Raw genomic sequence first — 18263 nt, forward strand, 5'->3', positions numbered from 1 at the left:
AGTGGTCATTGGTACACTGGGTGCTGTGCCAAAAGATCTCAGCCGGCATTTGGAAACAATAAACATTGACAAAATCACAATCTGTCAACGGCCACCTGACTTGGATCTACACACATCATTCGAAAATACATCATACAGTCCTAGATGCTTGGGAAGTGTTCAACTTGTGATTTTGTGATGCGAAATCCAGCATATAGATCTTGTTTGCTGTGCCATACTGTGTTTATGTGTCAGTTAAATAACAACAACAGACATGGTGACGAGCTCTTCATGGGGTTAATGTAGGGTAGGATCTAGCAAGGAACCGCTCGGCTCAAGATTTGACACAATCTGACAAATAGACACCGTTGGGAAGATTTGGAAAGATGGAGGAAAGGGAGATCTAAAAGGATATTGGAAGATTGAAAGATCTAGAAGAAGGTTGGGGAGAAGGAAGGTCTAAAGAAGGTTCCTATCAAGAAAGTTTCACATTTACCCTCCATGAAATGTTTCGAGGTCAGATGGATTTGGAATGGTAAGAATTTAACCGTATAGATGATCACCCTGAGCTTTTGAAGATTCCAGCACAGAAAGGTCCTTCTTCTAACCTTCTCCATGTTGTCTCCTTAGATAGTCCACAGGTAGACTATCAAGACCTGCATCTTGCTGAACATTCCCATCCATCTGCCTCAAAACTAGACATTTTCTCTATCTTTTCTCCCCAATTGAAATGTTTTGAGATCAGCTGGATTTGGAATGGTAAGAACTTAACTATATAAATGATCACACTAAGCTTTTGGTGTTTCCAGCGGATGGTGCACAGAAAGGTCTTTCTTCTAACCTTCTCCATGTGGTCTTCTTAGATCAGTGTTTCTCAACCTGGGGGTCATGAGGAGGTGTCAAAGGGGTTGCTAAAGATAATTAGAAAACACAGTATTTTCTGTTGGTCATGGGGTTATGTGTGCAAAATTTGGCCCAATTCTATTGTCGGTGGGGTTCAGAAAGCTCTTTGATTGTAGGTGAACTATAAATCCCAGCAACTATAACTCCCAAAGGTCAAGGTCTATTTCCCCCAAACTCCACCAGTCTTCACATTTGGGCATATTGAGTATTCATGCTAAGTTTGACCCTGATCCATCATTGTTTGAGCCATAGTGCTCTCTGGATATAGGTGAATTACAACTCCAAAATTCAAGGTCAATGCCCACCAAACTCTTCCAGTATTTTCTATTGATCATGGGAATTCTGTGTGCCAAGTTTGGTTCAGTTCCGTCATTGGTGGAATTCAGAATGCCCCTTGGTTGTTGGTTAACTATAAATCCCAGCAACTACAACTCCCAAATGACAAAATCATCCTCCCCCTCCAACCCCACCAGTATTCAAATTTTGGTGTATCGGGTATTTGTGCCAAATTTGGTCCAGTGAATGAAAATACACCTTGCATATCAGATATTTACATGACGATTCATAACAGGAGCAAAATTATAGTTGTGAAGTAGCAACGAAAATAATCTTATGGTTGGGTGTCTCCACAACATGAGGAACTGTATTAAGGGGTCATGGCATTAGGAAGGTTGAGAAACGCTGATTGAGAAAAAGGGTTGGGGAGAAGGAAGATTTAAAGAAGGTTCCTAGCAAGAAGATCTAAAGAAGGTTTCGAGGTCAGGTGGATTTGGAATGGTAAGAACTTAACCTTATAGATGACCACCCTGAGCTTTTGGAGTTTCCAGTGGATGGTGCACAGAAAGGTCCTCCTTCTAACCTTCTCCATGTTGTCTTCTTAGATAGTCCATAAGTGGACTATCAAGACCTGCATCTTGCAAAACATTCCCATCCACCCACCTCAAAATTAGACTTTCTCTCTACGTTTCCTCTCCAATTGAAATGTTTCGAGGTCAGCTGGATTTGGAATGGTAAGAACTTAACCATATAGATTATCACCCTGAGCTTTTGGAGTTTCCAGTGGATGGTGCACAGAAAGGTCCTTCTTCTAACCTTCTCCATGTCTTCTTAGATAGTCCATAGGTAGACTATCAAGACCTGCTTTTCAAGTTTCCAGCAAATGGTGCACAGAAAGATCCTTCATCTAACCTTCTCCATGTCTTCTTAGATAGTCCATAGGTGGACTATCAAGACCAACGTCTTGCAGAACATTCCCAACCATCGGTCTCAAAACTAGACTTTACCTTTCCTCTCCAATTGAAATGTTTTGAGGCCAGCTTGAATTGGAATGGTTAGAACTTAACCTTATAGATGATCACCCTGAACTTTTGGAGTTTCTCCATGTTGTGTTCTTAGATAGTTTACAGATGGACTATCAAGACCTGCATCTTGCTGAACATGATGCCATCCACCCACCTCAACATTAGATTTTCTCTCTACCTTTCCTCTCCAACTGAAATGCTTTGAGGTCAGCTGGAATTGGAATGGTAAGAACTTAACCGTATTGATGATCACTCTGAACTTTTGGAGTTTCTCCATGTTGTGTTCTTACATAGTTCACAGAAGGACTATCAAGACCTGCATCTTGCTGAACATGATACCATCCACCCACCTCAAAATTAGACTTTCTCTCTACCTTTCCTCTCCAAGTGAAATGTTTCGAGGTCAGCTGGAATTGGGATAGTAAGAACTTCACCTTATAGATGATCACCCTGAGCTTTTGGAGTTTCCAGCGGATGGTGCACAGAAAGGTCCTTCTTCTAACCTTCTCCATGTTGTATTCTTAGATAGCCCATAGGTGGACTATTGAGACCTGCATCTTGCTGAACATGATACCATCCACCCACCTCAAAACTAGACTTTCTCCCTATCTTTCCTCTCCAATTGAAATGTTTTGAGGTCAGTTGGATTTGGAATGGTAAGAACCTAACTTTATAGATGATGACACTGAGCTTTTGGAGTTTTCAGCAGATGGTGCACAGAAAGGTCCTTCTTCTAACCTTCTCCATGCTGTCTTCTTAGATAACCCATAGGTGGACTATCAAGACCTGCATCTTGCTGAACATTCCCATCCACCCGCCTCAACATTAGACCTTCTCTCTACCTTTCATTTCAAAGAGTCACCTTCCATCATGTGAACCCATCTTACCTTGATCCTGGAAGAAGGTCGAAGAGCAAAACAGGTGGAGTAGAAGTTGATGGGACTTTTTCCACGATGCAAAACAACTTGGTCACTTTTCTCCAACACTTTCTTCTTACTCTTCTCTTCTTCTATGAGATGAAAGGGATCCTCAGGTGCCAAGTTTGGAGGTCCAAAAGGCAAGCTTCAGCTGCAACGCGTCATGAGGAGAAGACCGCAAGGGGCTTCCCAACGTGGTGTCCAGCATCAGAGAAGTGTTCGCTCGGCTCTGAGCGCCGGCCCAGTCTCCCCCATGGATTTTATCCCTCCTTCCCCCCTTTCTCCACCTCTTACAAAACTTTGCCCAAGTTCAATTGAATGAAAGGATTATATTTTTTTAAAGGAGGGGGTGTTTTGGGGGAGGTGATGGACACTTGTGGCGGGCCTATCCGGGGACGGCGGTGGCTGGGACAATCGGGCAGAAGGAGGAGTTGGGGAGTGTGAAAGAGAGAAAAAAGAACAGCAAGAGGAGGGAGAGAAGGCTGGCAGTGAATGGCAGCAGGGGAGGGGGCACCCAGAGGGGTTAAAGTTTGAGAGAGAAATTAATGAGGCGGAAATCACATCGCTGGCCGGAGACCGGGCCGAGTTCCTGGGCCCAGAGCTCTCCACCTTTATAAGGGTCACAGAACAAGGAAAGGGGGAAAGGCAGAGATCTAGAACAAAAGGAGGGGGTGGATTTCCATTATAGCTGGGGGAATGTAAACGCTATTTAAAAGCCGCACGATCTGACATTTAGGGTTAAGGCGGCAGTGCCGTGGCACATCGAACATAACAAAGATGTTGGTAGAAAGCCATCTGTAGAAGTCAAGTGCCATCCGGCCCGTTTTGAAGCAGACTCTTCCTGTTCCTTCCATATGAAGGAAAGCACAGGGTGCATCTACACTGTAGAATTGATTCAGTTTAGTACCACTTTAGTTGCATTGTTTTGCATATGTGGAAACCGCTCCGAGGTAAATAATAATAATAATAATAATAATAATAATAATAATAATGACGAGGATTTAAAGATCGAACTGCAAAGACTCTGGCACAAGCCAGTCAAGGGGGTCCAGAGCACAGTCTGTTCAGCGCCCTCCAAGTCACCCCGTCTTGTTTGTCCGGGGGGGGGGGTTATTCTCCAGCGGTGTAGGACGTAGACATCCTGTGATAATGATGTGGCATGTCTCATTAAGAGCCACATCCGTTGTTTCAACATGGTGAGATGTATTCCACACTGGGCATGTGTACACTGCAACGCACAAGAGTAGCAAAGCACAAGGGCAGATGTCTTCACTGTGTCTGGTTGTGACCCCCAGGTTGTGCATTTCGTACAATATTATTTCTAGCTCCCACTTTTTGATTAATATTCAAGCAGTGCTTCTTATAAGTCAGAGCACGGTTCAGAGTGACTCCAAGGTATTTTGTTGTGCTGCAATGCTCCAGTGGGATTCCTTCCCAGGTCATCCTCAGAGCTCGGGATGCTTGTCTATTCTTAACATGGAAAGCATGTGCTTTAGATCAGTGGTTCTCAACCTGGGGTCCCCAGATGTTTTTGGCCTTCAACTCCCAGAAACCCTAACAGCTGGTAAACTGGCTGGGATTTCTGGGAGTTGTAGGCCAAAAACATCTGGGGACCCCAGGTTGAGAACCACTGTTTTAGATGGATTAGGAATCAGTTGGTTTTCCCTGTAATAGGCAGTAAGATCACCTAAAGCTTCAGAGAGCTTCTGTTCAGCAATTTCAAAGCTCCCTGCTTGAGCGGTGATGGCGTGATCGTCAGCATAGATGAAACTCCCTGTCCCTTCTGACAGTGGCTGGTTATTTGTGTAAATGTTAACAATAGGAATCAGTTGGTTTTCCATGTAATAGGCAGTAAGACCACTTAAAGCTTCAGAGAGCTTCTGTTCAACCATTTCAAAGCTCCCTGCTTAAGCGGTGATGGCGTGATCATCGGCATAGATGAAACTCTCTGTCCATTCTGGCAGTAGCTGTTAAACATTAGGAATCAGTTGGTTTTCCCTATAATAGGTAGTAAGAGCACCTAAAGCTTGGAGATCTTCGTTCAACCATTTCAAAGCTCCCTGCTTGAGCAGTGATGGCGTGATCGTCAGCATAGATGAAACTCCCTGTCCCTTCTGACAGTGGCTGGTCATTTGTGTAAATGTTAAAACATTAGGAATCAGCTGGTTTTCCTTGTAATAGGCAGTAAGAGCACCTAAAGCTTTGGAGAGCTTCAGTTCAACCATTTCAAAGCTCCCTGCTTGAGCGGTGATGGCGTGATCATCGGCATAGATGAAACTCTCTGTCCCTTCTGGCAATGGCTGGTCATTTGTGTCAATGTTAAACATGGATGGAGCAAGCATGTTCTGTTTTCACCTTATTGTTGAGCCAAGGCAATTAAAGTGGAATCAAACTACATTCATTTTACAGTCTGAACACCCCCAACAAGTGGAATAAATTGTTATATTTCCCAACTGGAAATTGTCCTAGCCTCAATACCCAAAGTCTCAGTCCCCAAAGAATTACTGGTTCAGGAAAAAATGGATGTTCTGGATGCATTTGAATAGAAACTGTCGTGCCTTTTAAAGAAGGAATTGGCTAGTTTTGCCAAAGCTTGGCCACTAACGCTCTCTTGTGGCCTCGAATGTGAGGTATACCCAGTGGCGATCCTTTCTAGCTAGACATATTGCTGTGTTGGAAAAGTCTTCCATATTTCTACCGAGTGACACCAGACAAGCTAAACCCTTCCTCGATATGAGGAATATTAAATATTAATATTAAATATTTAATAAATTTAATAACTAATATTAAATATTCAAATACAGGGTGAGGCAGCATAACTTCCTTTTTTCAAAACTTAATAAAACCCATTGTATGAATCAGAATTTTTTTTATAATGTAGACGCATACCTAAAGTTTTGTTTTATGTAATTTTAAAGATCAAATTAGGTAGGTGACGTCCCCCATTCTCCATCCACTGAGTAAACCGATTTTTGGCGTTTGTCATTACTCTTGCCAGCACAGCAGGCGTTATGTTGGCAATCTCTTCCTGGATGTTGGTCTTCAAATCTTGTAGGGTCCTTGGACGGTTCACATAAAAAAGGGATTTCAAAAAACCCCATAGAAAAAAATCACAAGGAGCCAAATCTTGAGAGCTGGCCGGTCACTCCAAATCCCCCTGAATTGAGATGAAGCTGCAGCTGGAGGTGAGCTGTGACCAACAGTGCTGGGAGGTGTTCCCTCAAAACAGCCATCGATGCTCTTGAAGTGTGTGCAGTTGCACCATCTTGTTGGAACCAAATGTCCCCTAAGTCCAACCCATCTTGCCGTGGGGGAAAAAAATCCTGTAACATACTGGTCCAAATTCACTGTCACTGCGACTCCATTTTCCTCAAAGAACCAGGGACCAAGAATTCCAGCTGAGGACATTGCACGCCACACTGTGATTTGAGGTGAATGCAAAGGCCTTGGATGCAATTCTTGAGGATTGTTGTCAGCCCGGTAGCGCATGTTTTGTTTGTTGATGGATCCACACAAATGAAAATGGGTTTAATCCAGTGACGGGCAACCTTTTGAGCTTGGTGTGTCAAAATGTGGCAAAAATCTGAGCATAACTTGGGTGGGGTGACAACTTCGAGAAAAAAATAAACGTAATTTTGCAATATTTATAGTTTAAATAAGAAAAATGTATATTTCATGCTGAGTTATGGACTGAACAATGTTCAAACTTGCAGATGTTAAATTTGTAGAGCCTTTTACAAATTTAAGGATGGAATTAGATTGGCTCTTATAAGGTGTACTTCTCTGTGGCCACATGTCATCAAAAATAGCCATGTGTGTCAGTGCTGACACGCGTGTCATAGGTTCACCATCACGGGATTAATCACTAAAAAAAACAATAGAGTCCTCAGGAACGACTTCGAGAAGAACTTCACACGCGTTCCTCCCTCCGAGAATTGAAGTCACGTTCAGAAAGTTCCTGCACAATCGCCATCTTGTAAGGATGGAAATGAAGATCATCAAGAAGAATTATCCTCACAGAATGATCAGAAAGTCCAAGGGCAGACGCATGGTTGTGCGCAGAACGCCATGGTGATCACAACATTGAAGCTCTCGTTGCCTCAATGTTCTCAGGTGATCTAATGAGCCAAGGGACTCCAGTTCTTTGTCTTGTTGCACTTGCAATTTGTCTGAATGCAGTGATCCACGTCACAATTGATTTCCGGTCCGGGACAGGGGCCAATGGGACTAAATTAAAGCGATTACGAAAGGCGCACTGGGTTGCGATCACAGAACATCCGCTCGAAAAGTAGACCTCAACGGCAAAAGCACGCTCCTCACTGTTCCAACGCATGATGTGTCAGGACAAAACCTTATACTCCCGCCTCTCGAACGAGACCACTAGCGCTCCGCTACGTCTTCAACCGACTGAATGGTGCGCATTTTCAAAAGGAAGTTATGCTGCCGTACCCTGTATTAAAGCATGTCTCCTGTGTCCCCTCTCAGCCTTTTCTTCTTCGCAGAACAATGGCTAGAGGAAAGGAGATTCCACCTGAACATTAGGAAGAACTTCCTGACTGTGAGAGCTGTTCAGCAGTGGAACTCTCTGCCCCGGAGTGTGGTGGAGACTCCTTCTTTGGTGGCTTTTAAACGGAGGCTGGATGGCCATCTGTCAGGGGTGTTTTGAATGTGATTTTCCTGCTTCTTGGCAGAATGGGGTTGGACTGGACGGCCCACCAGGTCTCTTCCAACTCTATGATTCAAACTAAACATCTCCAGCTCCCTAAGCTGCTCCTTATAGTGATTCAAGGTTGCCAGACTTTTTACCCTTTTAGTCACCCTTCTCTGGAGACCTTCTAGCTTGTCTCTGTTGGGAATGGAGCAGAGCTTAGAAAAAAATATTTTGGGGGACTTGAATACATGAGCATTGATGTTGGCCTACATGGAAGAATAGTTCAACTAACCCAGTGTTTCCCAACCTTCCTAATGCCGTGACCCTTTAATACACTTCCTCCTGTATTCCTCAAAAATTAGGGAAAATATCCGACCTAGAAAGAGGAGTCTTAAACAATCCAATAACAGAGGAGGAAGTTAAAAAAACAATAAATTAGCAAACAATAAAGCCCCCGGGCCAGATGGTTTAACATCCCAATACTATAAAATATTTAAAGAAGAACTATCCGGCCATTTGAAGGAGGTGATGAATAATATACTGGCAGGGACCAGTATGCCAAAAACAAGGCAAGAAGCTCGTATAACTTTAATTCTTAAAGATAATACAGACCCCACCAACTTAAAAAACTACCAACCTATCTCGTTGCTGAACACTGACTACAAGATATTTGCAACTATACTAGCAAATAGACTAACAAGATTTCTGCAAAAGAGAATAAAAGAAGAACAAAGTGGGTTCCTTCTGAATAGACAGCTGAAAGACAATATGAGAATAATTCTAGACGTTATAGAATATTATGGGGGGGGGGGGGGAAACGGCAAAAAGAAGTGGGGCTATTTTTCCTTGATGCCGAGAAGGCTTTTGACAACTCCAACTGGGAGTTTATGGTACAAACACTGAAAGAAATTGATGTTGGCCACTACTTTCTGAATGCCATAACAGCTATTTATTCCAAACAGATAGCTAAAATTATAGTTCCTCCTGTTGTGGTGACCCCCAACCCTAAAATTATTTTCATTGCTACTTCATAACAGTAATTTTGCAACTGTTATGAATCCTAACGTAAATATCTGATATGCAGGATATATTTTCATTCACTGGACCAAATTTGGCACAAATACTCAATATGCCCATATTTCAAAAAGACACCAAGGGACATCCAGTCCAACCCCCTGCCATGCAGGAGCACAATCAAAGCAACCCTAGCAGAGGTCCATCCAGCCTTTGCCTTTCCTTCTGCAATAGAGGGGAAATGGAGAATGGAGAAGGAATCCAGATTCTATTCCTATTTCTGTAGGATTCTCCATCCTAAATGACAATATCTCAAGGTTTCTTTAACACACCCAAACATTAATATTTCCGTGTCGTTGTGCTCTTGATGTGATGTTTCCAGAACCATTGTGTGTACGGATGTGCAGATCACCAGAATGGGTGGGAAGCAAAAATCGGACTGAAACGCATTCCTAAATTTCCTCTTCTCCCATCTGAGCCATGTCGGTGAATCACCCAAAACCCTGGCCAGCTAATCCCTCTCGATTTGGGGAGTGTTGTCTTTTGAAGGTGACAACAGGGAAGGCTTTGTTGAGCATCCTCGGTTCTCCCCCGAGACAACAAACACTCCTTCATGAAGTTGGTTGTGTAATGTACCAAAACGTTGTTGCAAAGGGTGGAGTGGTTGGAACAAAGGTTAAACAGTAAAGTAAAGGTAAAGCTTTCCCTGACGTTAAGTCTAGTCGTGCCCGACTCTCTGAGGTGGTGCTCATCTCCATTTCTAATCCAAAGAGCTGGCATTGTCCGTAGACACCTTCTAGGTCATGTGGCCAGCATGACTGCATGGAGTGTGGTTACCTTCCCACAGAAGTGGTACCTATTGTTTTATGCACATTTGCATGTTTTCAAACTGCTAGGTTGGCAGAAGCTGAGCCTAACGCTGGAGCTCACCCCGCTACCCGGATTCAAACTGCCGACCTTTCGGTCAGCAAGTTCAGCAGCTCACTGGTTTAATCCGCTGCACCACTGGGGAGCCTTTCAAAACAAAAAGATGCTGTTGAACTGTGGAACCCACAGAAAGGGAACATACATATATACATACACACATGCACACATGTTTAGAGACGCAAGTGCTTTCAAAAAGTATTTTTCCTCTCCTTTTTTTGGGCATAAAGTTGAGGAAGGAGCCGTGAAACCTGCTGCTTTGTCAAGGTTCATTATGTTCTTGGGTTGTCGTGAACAATAACGTTAAAGTTCAGGGACCAGGGCTTTTGTAACAAGGAAAACCACAAAATGCGTAATTTTGCTTGAAAGAAGATCGGTGACAACCTTGGCATTGTCTGGCATAAAATCCGTCCATTTTCTCCGGATTCCCAGACAGGTGGGGCAACGGCGTGCCAGGAAAAGAGATCAATGGGAGCCTCAAAAAATGGTGTCCCCGCAACTAAAGAAGAAACACTTTAGGGTTACATCAGTGTTTCTCAACCTGGGGGGTCACGAGGGGTGTCAGAAGGGCCGGCAAAGACCATCAGAAAACACAGTATTTTCTGTTGGTCATGGGGGTTCTGTGTGGGAATTTTGGTCCAATTCTTTCATTGGTGGGGTTTAGAATGCTCTTTGATTACATGAACTATAAATCCCAGCAACTACAACTACCAAATTTCAAGATCTATTTCCCCCAAACTTCATCTGTGTTCATATTTGGGCATATAGAGTATTCATGCCAAGTTTGGGCCAGATCCATCATTGTTTGAGTTCAAAGTGCTGTCTGGATGTAGGTGAACTACAACTCCCAAACTCAAGGTCAATGCCCACCAAACCCTTCTAGTGTTTTCTGTTGGTCATGGGAGTCCTGTATGCCACATTTGGTTCAATTCCATCATTGGTGGAGTTCAGAATGCTCTTTGATTGTAAGTGAACTATAAATCCCAGCAACTACAACTCCCAAATGACAAAATCATCTTTTTTGAGTGATGGTCACTCATTGGCCTGATAGGTGTTTTGTGTCCAAATATGATGTCAATTCGTCCAGTGGTTTTTGAGTTCTATTAATCCCACAAACGAACATTACATTTTTATTTATATAGACTAGCCGTCCCCTGCCACGCATTGCTGTGGCCCAGTCTGTGTATATGTGTTTTGTGTGTGTATATATTTGTGTATTTGTGTGTTTATATGTGTACATGCATATTGTGTATATGTGTATGCTTGGGTATATGCATATTTGTGTGCATATATGTATGTATGTGGATATGTATATGTGCGTGTGTGTGTATGTATATATGTATGTGTGCCTCTACATGTGTATGTGTATATGTAAATATGTGTACATGCATATTGTGTATATGTGTATGCTTGTGTATATTCATATTTGTGTGTATATATGTATGTATGTGGATTTGTATATTGTGTACATGTGTGTATGTATATATGTATGTGTGCATGTATATGTGTATGCTTGTGTATATGCATATTTGTGTGTATATATGTATGTGGATATGTATATGTGTGTGCATGTGTGTATGCATATATGTATGTGTGCATGTATATGTGTATGTGTATATGTATATATGTGTACATGCATATTGTGCATATGTGTATGCTTGTGTATATTCATATTTGTGTTTATATATGTATGTATGTGGATATGTATATGTGTGTGCATGTATATGTGTATGTATATATGTATGTGTGCATATGTGTGTGTATATGTATGTGTGTATATGTGTATATTTGTGTGTGTTTGTGCACATTTATACATGTGTGTGTGTGTTAATGTGTGCATGTGCATATGTATATGAGTGTATGTGTATATGTATATATAGTGTATTTTTTGGGTTTTTAAGTCTGTTAAGATGGGGTTTTTGTGCATGTGTGTGTGTGTGTGTGTGCACATGTGTGTGTTTATGGGTGATGGACACTCATTGGACTGTTAGGTGTCTTGTGTCCAAATTTCGTGTCAATTGGTCCAGTGGTTTTTGAGTTATGTTAATCCCACAAACGAACATTACATTTTTATTTATATAGATGATGATTGTTGTTGTTGTTGTTGTTGTTGTTAACCCTCAGCCTATTCTAAGCTCACTAACTTGTCCCTCATTGAGGACTGGAGACTTGGGCAGTGTGGGGTTTAATTCCAACACTTTTATCTCAGTTTGTGGCAAGGGAAGTAAGCTGGAGAGAAAGTAGGAAAGAGACACTGGGATGTTTTCAAGCAACTGAAACAGTGGGATGGCAGAGACGGAATCTGTGCCAAATTGGGACCGTTGAAAGGTGTGCCGCACAAGTTATCCTTTCCTTTCATAAGCCCAGATTGGAGTGTTTGTCATCTGAATCCAAATTGGCTTTCCTCGGCAGGTCACACCTTCCGCATTGCCCAGATCAATCCTCGGCTTTTGTGCCTGCAAAAGCAATCTCGGTTTCCAAAAATGCTCGGATGACTTCATTCCTTTTTCGAGGTATTCTGGATCTCCGCCTCGCCACAAGGTTTTTGAAAGTGGGGAAAGAAGGACCCACAAACACACACACACACACACATGATATCCTGGGAACCTTGCCCACAATCCCCCCATGTCTTGGAGACCATGACCTTTGCAAAGAGGGCATCCCGGTGTTGGAAACGGGTATTGGGTATCCACAGGAGGGAAAGGTTTTCTCACTTTCTCAGCCGCTCTACTTGTCCCTCTGGGATTTCGCTTTCTCCCAGGGTGCTTTGCAGCGATAATTCCTTGAAACATGAGGTCCTTTCAGTGACAAAGCCAGAACTTGAAAGTGTTGATATCCAGATCAAGCGAGGTGTCGGTTGGTGTGAATTGAAGAGGCACAAAAGCGAGAGTCCAAGGGTTACCTGCATTGCTCGCCATTCCATTGTGCAGGAGTTACTTTCTCAATCTGGCTGCTTAACCCTTTCTTGGATCTTAGCTGGGCTCATCTGTACTGTTGTTGTTGTTGTTGTGTCATTGAACATCGAGAAGAAAACCCAAGTGCTCTTCCAGCAGTCACGAGACAATCCTCAGCAGACTGAAAACCAAAACCAAGGTTACAACAACATCTGTTATAGAACTCCAGTATGCTGATGACAACGTTGTCTGTGCGCATTCAGAAGAAGATCTACAAGCCACTCTAAACACCTTCGCAGAAGCATACGAGAAGCTCCGCCTGTCATTGAACATCGAGAAAACCAAAGTGCTCTTCAGCAGTCACCAGCCAATCCCTCTCCAATGCCAGAAATACAGCTTCGTGGTGTAACATTAGAAAATGTGGACCATTTCCGCTCCCTTGGCACCCACCTCTCTACAAAAGTCAACATTGACACTGAAATACAACACCGGCTGAGCTCTGCGAGTGCAGCATTTTTCCAAATGAAGCAGAGAATGTTTGTGTCCAATTCTGGGCACCACAATTCAAGAAAGATATTGACAAGCTGGAATGTGTCCAGAGGAGGGCGACTAAAATGATCAAGGGTCTGGAGAACAAGCCCCATGAGGAGCGGCTTAAGGAGCTGGGCATGTTTAGCCTGAAGAAGAGAAGGCTGAGAGGAGATATGATAACCATGTATAAATATGTGAGAGGAAGCTACAGGGAGGAGGGAGCAAGCTTGTTTTCTGCTTCCCTGGAGACTAGGATGCGAAACAATGGCTTCAAACTACAAGAAAGGAGATTCCATCTGAACATGAGGAAGAACTTCCTGACTGTGAGAACCGTTCAGCAGTGGAACTCTCTGACCCGGAGTGTGGTGGAGGCTCCTTCTTTGGAAGCTTTTAAACAGAGGCTGGATGGCCATTTGTCAGGGGTGATTTGAATGCAATATTCCTGCTTCTTGGCAGAATGGGGTTGGACTGGATGGCCCATGAGGTCTCTTCCAACTCTTAGATTCTATGATTTTATGAGGATCGGGACATCCGTAGAGATGCCAAGGTGCTTGTTTATAAAGCTATCGTACTTCCAACACTGCGAGACATGGACAGTCTACAGACGTCAACATTGAGGCTGAAATACAACACTGCCTGAGCTCTGCAAGCGGAGCATTCTTCCGAATGAAGCATAGAGTGTTTGAGGACTGGGACATCTGTAGGGATGCCAAGGTGCTTGTTTATAAAGCTATTGTCCTCCCAACCCTGCTATATGCCTGCGAGACATGAACAGTCTACAGACGTCAACATTGACACTGAAATACAACACTGCCTGAGCTCTGCAAGAACAGGATTTTTTCGAATGAAGCAGAGTGTGTTTGAGGACCAGGACATCTATAGAGATGCCAAGGTGCTTGTTTATAAAGCCATTGGGAAGAACTTCCAGACTGTGAGAGAGCTGTTCTGTACTGGAACTCTCAGAGTGTGGTGGAGGCTTCTTCTTAGGAGACTTTGAAACAGGGGCTGGATGGCCATCTGTTGGGGGTGCTTTGAATACCATTTTGAAGGAGATTCCACCTGAACATGAGGAAGAACTTCCTGACTGAGAGAGAGATGTTCAGCAGTGGAACTCTCTGCCTTGGAGTGTGGTGGAGGCTCCTTCTTTGGAGGCTTTGACATAGAGGCTTTATCTGTTGGGGGTGCTTTGAATGCCATTTTGAAAGGAGAGTCCACCTGAAAATGAGGAAGAACTTCCTGACTGAGAGAGAGCTGTTCAGCAGTGGAACTCTCTGCCTTGGAGTGTGCTGGAGGCTCCTTCTTTGGAGGCTTTGACATAGAGGCTTCATCTGTTGGGGGTGCTTTGAATGCCATTTTGAAAGGAGAGTCCATCTGAACATGAGGAAGAACGTCCTGAGAGAGATAGCTGTTCAGCAGTGGAACTCTCTGCTTCAGAGTGTGGTGGAGGCTCCTTCTTTGGAGGCTTTGACATAGAGGCTCCAGCTGTTGGGGGTGCTTTGAATGCCATTTTGAAAGGAGAGTCCATCTGAACATGAGGAAGAACGTCCTGACTGAGAGAGATAGCTGTTCAGCAGTGGAACTCTCTGCTTCAGAGTGTGGTGGAGGCTCCTTCTTTGGAGGCTTTGAAATGGGCTGGATGGCCAACTGTTGGAAGTGCTTTGGAAAGCACTGTTGGAAAGGAGATTCCACCTGAATATGAGGAAGAACTTCCTGAGAGAGAGAGAGCTGTTCAGCAGTAGAAATGAAGTCGAGGAGGAATTTAAAAGGATCTCACCCTGAAGGAGAGACCCTGTGGACCCACCAAAGAGGACTCGCTACCTTGGTGAGCAAAAGTAAGGAAAAGCCACAATTAAAAGATTTCCCTAAGTTTCGGTGGAGGAAGGTTTGAATGAGCAACAGATCAGGATGAAGTGTGGCTTTCCGAAGGCCTTTTTGTCCTGTTATGATCATCAGTGCCAAGTGGGCAGTGGAACTCTCTGCTTCAGTGTGGTGGAGGCTCCTTCTTTGAAGGCTTTGAAACAAAGGCTGGATGGCCATCTGTCGGGGGGTGCTTTGAATGTGATTTTCCTATGATTCTATGAACTCAGACAAGAAGCAACTATTTGATTTCCTTGCACTTCCTCGGTGCTAGGTCTCACAACTTAACTCATTTGGCTTTGGAATTAGTGGAAGTTTCCACCTGCCTGCTTTTCGGCCTTTTTATAAGGCTTCTGCCTCTTCTTTTTCTTCTTCTTTTCTTCTGCCTGCCTTTCTGCTCCTTTGTCCTGAACTCACAGGAGGAAGAGAAGAAAAGGGCGCCTTTTGCTTCTGCTGACTCCAGCCAGCAATGTCAAGGCAGATACCTGTCAGGAGACCCAAAGAGCTCAACTGTTCAGAAAGGGACAATTTGTTTGCCACCGGTTCGTGCCGACGACTCCGGGCAAGAAAAAGCGAGGCGGCTTTCGCTGAGACAAGCAAGTCTCTTTCCCTCTTGGTTGCTCAGGCAGGGAAACAAAACAGCCCTTGTTCCCTCCAGCATTTGGATTCCTCCCAGGGACTGTGCATGAGAGAGAGAGAGAGAGAAAGAAGGGAATGAGAGAAAGAGAGAGAGAAAAGAGTCACACACAAGCCAAAATAGTGCCCATTTTTATCATCTTGGTACTGTCTTTCTTGTATTCGAAAACATTTTTTGGAAAGAGGCATAACAGCATTCCTCCCCATCTTGCTCCACTCTCCGTGTCTCTCGTTTGCTGCATGTGGAGTCTTCCTGCAATGCAAACTTGGCCAGCTTTGCATTATTAATTGAGCACCGGGGGTGTTATGCAAGGCCTGGAGATTTTGAGTGCAACAAACCACAAACTAGGTTCAGGCCCGAGACCCCGGTTTCCAGTTAATTAAACTTCAATTAGAGGTGATCTGGGTTAACCAAATTTCCCTCGGTGGTGTGCAATTTATTAAGAAAGAGGATTGATTTGACAGATAGACAGATAGATTGATAGAGAAGGCAGGGAAGACAGGTGATAGATAGAAAGATGAGAGAGAAAGATAAGATGGATGGATTAATGGATATGATGGATGAAAAGATAGATAGATAGATAGATAGATAGATAGATAGATAGATAGATAGATAGATAGATAGATAGACTGATTGACTGACTGACTGGTTGATTGATGGAATACATAGGGGAGAGAGAGAAGATACATAGATAGATGATTGATAGATAGATAGACAGACAGATAGATAGACTGATAGAATACATAGGAGAGAGAGAGAGAAAGATGATAGATAGATAGATAGATAGATAGATAGATAGATAGATAGATAGATAGACTGATTGACTGACTGACTGGTTGATTGATGGAATACATAGGAGAGAGAGAGAAGATACATAGATAGATGATTGATAGATAGATAGACAGACAGACAGATAGACTGATAGAATACATAGGAGAGAGAGAGAGAAAGATGATAGATAGATAGATAGATAGATAGATAGATAGATAGATAGATAGACTGATTGACTGACTGACTGGTTGATTGATGGAATACATAGGAGAGAGAGAGAAGATACATAGATAGATGATTGATAGATAGATAGACAGACAGATAGATAGACTGATAGAATACATAGGAGAGAGAGAGAGAAAGATGATAGATAGATAGATAGATAGATAGATAGATAGATAGACAGACAGACTGATGGAATAGAGAGAGAGAGAGAAAGAAAATGATAGATAGAGAAAGAGAGAGAGAGAAGATACATAGATAGATGATTGATAGATAGATCGACTGATGAAATAGAGAGAGGGGAAATTATAGATAGATAGATAGATAGATAGATAGATAGATACTGACTGACGGAATACATAGAAGAGCAAGAGATAGAGATAGTACATAGATGATAGACAGACAGATAGATAGATAGACAGAGAGAGAGAGAGAGAAGATACATAGATAGATAATTGATAGCTAGATAGACTGATGAAACAGCGAGAGAGAGAGAAAATTAGAGAGAGAGAGAGAGACTGACTGACTGACTGACGGAATACATAGAAGAGCGAGAGATAGAGATGATACATAGATGAGAGAGAGAGAGAGAAGATACATAGATAGATGATTGATAGATCGACTGATGAAATAGAGAGTGAGAGAGGAAATGATAGATAGATAGATAGATAGATAGATAGATAGATAGATACTGACTGACAGAATACATAGAAGAGCGAGAGATAGAGATAATACATTGAGAGAGAGAGAGAGAGAGAGAGAGAGAGAAGATACATAGATAGATAATTGATAGCTAGATAGACTGATGAAACAGAGAGAGAAAATGATAGAGAGAGAGACTGACTGACGGAATACATAGAAGAGCGAGAGATAGAGATGATACATAGATGATAGATAGACAGAGAGAGAGAGAAGATAGATAGATAGATAGATAGATACTGACTGACAGAATACATAGAAGAGTGAGAGATAGAGATAGTACATAGATGATAGATAGATAGATAGATAGATAGAGAGAGAGAGAGAAAATGATAGAAAGAGAGAGAGAGAGACTGACTGACAGAATACATAGAAGAGATAGAGATGATAGATGATAGATAGACAGATAGATAGGTAGGTAGATAGATAGATACATTGACAAATGATAGGTAGATAGACTGATGAAATAGATAGGAGATAGAGAGATAGAGAAGGTGATAGATAGACAGATAAACTGACTGACTGATGGAATACATAGGAGAGCAAGAGATAGAGATGATACTAGATAGATAGATAGAGAGAGAGAGAGAGAGGTTGAGAAGATACATAGACAGATGATAGATAGATAGATAGATAGACAGATAGACAGACTGATGAAGTATATAGGAGAGAGAGAGAGAGAGAGAAGATTAGATAGATAGATAGATAGATAGATAGATAGATAGATAGATAGAGACTGACTGACTGACTGATTGGACAGAGAGAGAGAAAGCTGAGATGGAAATGAAATTATTTATTTATTTATTTATTTATTTGATGCATTTATTAACCGCCATTCTCAGCCCTTTTATAATGATAGCAAGAGCAATAAATAATACTGATGATGATGATGATGATGATGATGATGATGATGATAATGATAATAATAATAATAATGTTGTTTTATTTTACCTCCACACAGCC

The 18263-nt window shown here is 42.6% G+C and overlaps 1 protein-coding gene across 1 annotated transcript in view; it reads right to left on the bottom strand.

Annotated features, from left to right (window-relative positions):
* The window catches only part of KCNJ10 (potassium inwardly rectifying channel subfamily J member 10), a 44704-nt gene extending 41223 nt beyond the window's left edge, over positions 1 to 3481 (bottom strand). Inside the window, exon 1 of the mRNA XM_060758128.2 lies at positions 3071 to 3481. The gene's annotated coding sequence lies outside the window, so the exon portion shown is untranslated. The remainder of the gene's footprint in view (positions 1 to 3070) is intronic.
* Positions 3482 to 18263: the final 14782 nt, after the last annotated feature.

This window comes from Anolis sagrei, chromosome 12 (genome assembly GCF_037176765.1).
Source record: "Anolis sagrei isolate rAnoSag1 chromosome 12, rAnoSag1.mat, whole genome shotgun sequence".
NCBI lineage: Eukaryota > Metazoa > Chordata > Lepidosauria > Squamata > Dactyloidae > Anolis > Anolis sagrei.